We start from the raw sequence: 4,142 nt of genomic DNA, 5'->3' as shown, positions 1-4,142 counted from the left end.
TAGCTCTTGAGGAAGGTCAATTTGGTTTTGGTTTATTGATTCCACTTACTTAACTATACTTGGGGAGTTAAATAACATCATAGTAAATCTTCATCGCATATTTACCCCGATGGACTAGTCCAACTTGGGTAAGTGTGGGAGGAGGGTGTTACAGAGTGGTTTCAGAGCATGGTTCACCCTTTGGACTAGATGGGCAGAATGTGGTTGTCGTGCATGCATGTAGATTGTATATGTGCTTGTTATGTATACATGGTGGTGGTAATTGTTACAATTGTGTTGTCATGTAGAAGTTGATGAAGTGTTGTTGGGATGTGTTGTCATGAATGCATGTTGGTTGTATATGCATTTGTTATGCATGTCAGTGTTTACATGTTGTTATGCATGCATTGTGTCTAGTTGGTGTTATAGTTTGTGGCATCGTGCCTGGTAATTGGATGATGATTGAGATGATGTCTATATACTATTATGATTATGATTATACATGTATTGTGCTAATATGGATTGATCTTGCAGATGAGATATCCTCCCTTGAACTATACTGAGGTATGTTGGTTATGTTTATATTTTGGTTTAGTTGACATGATATACTTGCAGGATGAAGAAGATCAGATATGACTAACAAAACGGTGGATTATAGTTCACAAGATTCTTCCTATAGATCAGATGAACAACATGTTGATCAATATTCCCCTCACATAATAGACACTTTGAGAAGTTTTAGGGCAAAAATAATGAGTTGCAAAGGAGATAATGACAAAATCATTCAATCACAAGGGAGACTTGCTAGGGAACAAGAGAAACAAGCATAGGTCAATGCAGTTATCCTTAAGATTTTGTTAGACTTTCAAATACATGGATTGATTAGGATTAGTCATGGAAAGGAGGACAAGACTAATGGAGCCTATGGTAGTGGATCTCATGATGGACATAGGTTGGACAAGGATGATACTGTCAGGGATGGCAGATTCTTGGACACACTTGATAGGAGAGGCAATGGACACGAGCCATTAGGGGAATTTTGAGGTCTAAAATGAGCCTTCTAAGAAAAATGTATAACCAAAATAAACTTTATAAGAACCAATAGGATTCAATATGATGATGTCAACCATGGGGGATGATTCACCATTTTTGGAGTAAAAAAGTAAAAAGTTTAAAAAATAATAAAATAATAAAACAATAAAACAATAAAACCAAAATTTCAAATTATCTCCTAAGGTTTTACTCAAATTTTGAACGGGAGTACTCATTGGATGCAAAATTTGATTTCCCATCCACGGAGTACCCATGTTGCATACTTTTGATAGACCTTGCTACACGAAAAGTGAGAAATACACAAAAAACGTGATTGCAATCACATTTTTCATGTAGCAAGGTTGATCGAAAGTATGCAACGTGGGTACTCCTTGGATGAGGAATCAACTTATGCATCCAACGAGTGTTGCTGCTTGAAATTTGAGTAAACCCATAGGGAGATAAGTTGAAAATACGAGTTGAAAAAATAGTTTTTTTCTTTTTTCCCTATAAAATTTGATGATGTAATATAATATTATTTTATTATTTCCACTATTATTTTATAATTTCCTTAAGAGGCCCATTTTAGACCTCAAAATTCCCCTAATTATTACTCTAGTTTTGGTTTAGATAGGTACCATGATCATCATCTCTATCATCCTTACAGGAGGAGTGACAGGGGATATTTGCCATATGAGTTCAAGAAATCCAAGCCACCTAAATTTGATGGATAAATGAAGAAGTCACAAGATGCAAAAGCTTGGTTGCTTGGGATGAATAAGTTCTTCAGATTACATGATTATTCAGAGAACATGAAAGCCAAGATAACTATCTTTAGTCTTAAAGGTAAAACAGACATTTGGTGGGAAGACATGAAGAATGTTAGAGGCATTTGGGAAGAGGAGTTGACTTGAAGGGACTTTGAAAGACTTTTCAAGAAGAAGTATCTATCTAAGAGATACTATGATGACAGGGTGAAGGAGTTCTATGAGTTGAAGATGGGGTCTATGACCAATGAGGAGTATACTAGCAGATTCTTGGAGTTGTTGAGGTATGTGCATTATCTTAAGGAGGAGAAAGTGAAGATTCAAAGATTTGTCAGTGGGTTGTTGGTAGCATTCAAAGATAGAATCGAGTTTGATGAGCTTAGATAATTGAAGAAGCCATAAAAAATTTGAAACACTGTTATGAGAAATCGAAGCGTAGGATAGAGTCTTAAAAGGTTGGAAAGGGAAAGACAAAGCTAAGGGCAAGTGGCCATCGAAGCGAACATGACCTCAGGATGTAGGTGGGAAGGAGAATGTTGTTTCTTACAAGAAGTTTAATGTAGTTGGATAGGGACATGGATCAAAACCTGGAGGGAAACATAATAAAGGTGAGGGTAAGGGACAATTGTAGTGTTGGATATTTGGTAAGGAGCATCTCAAGAAGGATTGTCCGTCATATCAGGGTGGTAGACCTCATATCTATAATGCAAAGGAAGCATAAACAATTGGGGATGTTGGATAGAGAATTCCTCGGATCTATTCAACATTGGATAACAGGCAAGCAGATCACCAGACATCTATTATCGAGATGGATAATAAGCTTTGTGATCAAGTTGTTTCTATTTTGATTGACCCTAGATATAATTATAGTTATGTTAATCCTGACTTGGTGGATAAGTGTGGTTTGAATAAAGAAGTACATTCAAAATATTGGTTAGTTTAGTTGGCTACATGTATAAAGAAAAGAGTTCATCATTAGGTACGAGCTTGTGCATTTGAGTTGAATGGTATGCCTACATCAATGTATTTGAATGTGCTTCTATTGGGATCATACAATATGTTGTTGGGTATGGATTGGTTGTATTTTCACAGAACCAAAGTAGATTGTTATGACAAGCCTATTGAGTGCTTGGATGACAATGGAGAACAAAGAATCCCGAAAGGTAAGAAGAAGGCTACATCAGTAAGAATGGTTACAACTATGCAGGCAAAGTGCAGTCGTAGGACATGGTGTGTGTTATTTGCAGTACATATTTCTAGTGATAAAGGTAAGGATGTTGAGGACGCGAGTGTATTGAACAAGTGCCTAGTTTTACAACAGTTTCAGGATGTATTTCCCGCAGAAATTTCAGGATTTCCACCTCATAGAGAAGTGGAATTTTCTATTGAGTTGGTACCAGGGGAAGCACCAGCATCAAAGACACCTTACTATAAGCACTTCGAAGCTAGTAAAATTGAATTTGCATTTTGTTGTCGCCTAAAGTGTACACCTAAGGCGCAATGTTCAGAATAGGGGTTGTCACTCTAAATCCCTATTCACTCTGTTTAGACTCTCTCCTAGCTAAGTCAAGGGGGGTAGTCCCTAAGGATGATAATGAATGAAAACTTGTTGAAACAACAAGTCTAGGAGATTAAGGGAAAGGCAATTATTATTAATGTAACTTAATTATTAATTACAGAAAGTGAGAGAGTTTATGAGAAATGTATATTAAGATAGATGCAATTGGGATCAATAAGGTAGATACGCAATATAAATGTAACAAACCAGTGCCTTCACAGTGCTCAATGGAAATTTAGAAACTTGCAAGAAATAGATACTCAAAGTTACAATAACAATAATGTTGCAAGAAGAGTTAGCACATAAATTTAAAGATCTAGATAACCAGATATATGAGCAGTGAACCTTAAAGAAATACAATTGCAAGAAAATATGATATTTCTAGATACAATAAACTTGCAAATTATAAGTTTAGCCCACAATTCCAATCATCAATGATCAACAAGGAATGAATGCAAGATCTAAGCTAATGCGAAATGCAAAATCTTGGTTGATTTTAATTGAAATTCATAATCTAGATGAATCCTTCCTCCTAGTTATTTTGAGGCTAGTCCCTAACGTAAGTTGTGGAGAGAAAGCAAGGGGAAGCAAGCTATGGCTTTGTTAACAATCCCTCCCCTTGAGATCTAACCACCTGATGCCTCTGGCGCTGCAAAGACTATGGCTGTGACCATTGCAAGGTCACCGTGTTAACTACTAAAGATGGTCTATCCTTCACAAGCTACAAAAGAAAGGTGGTCCTAACTTTCTTTTAATCAAGCTTAGGCTTGAATGTAAATTTCAAGAATGCAGAGTTAATATTAGGA

This window comes from Pinus tabuliformis, chromosome 9, assembly GCF_031772625.1.
Source record: "Pinus tabuliformis cultivar Carrire ecotype Pingquan chromosome 9, CPIR1, whole genome shotgun sequence".
NCBI lineage: Eukaryota > Viridiplantae > Streptophyta > Pinopsida > Pinales > Pinaceae > Pinus > Pinus tabuliformis.
This window is presented reverse-complemented; position numbering follows the sequence as displayed.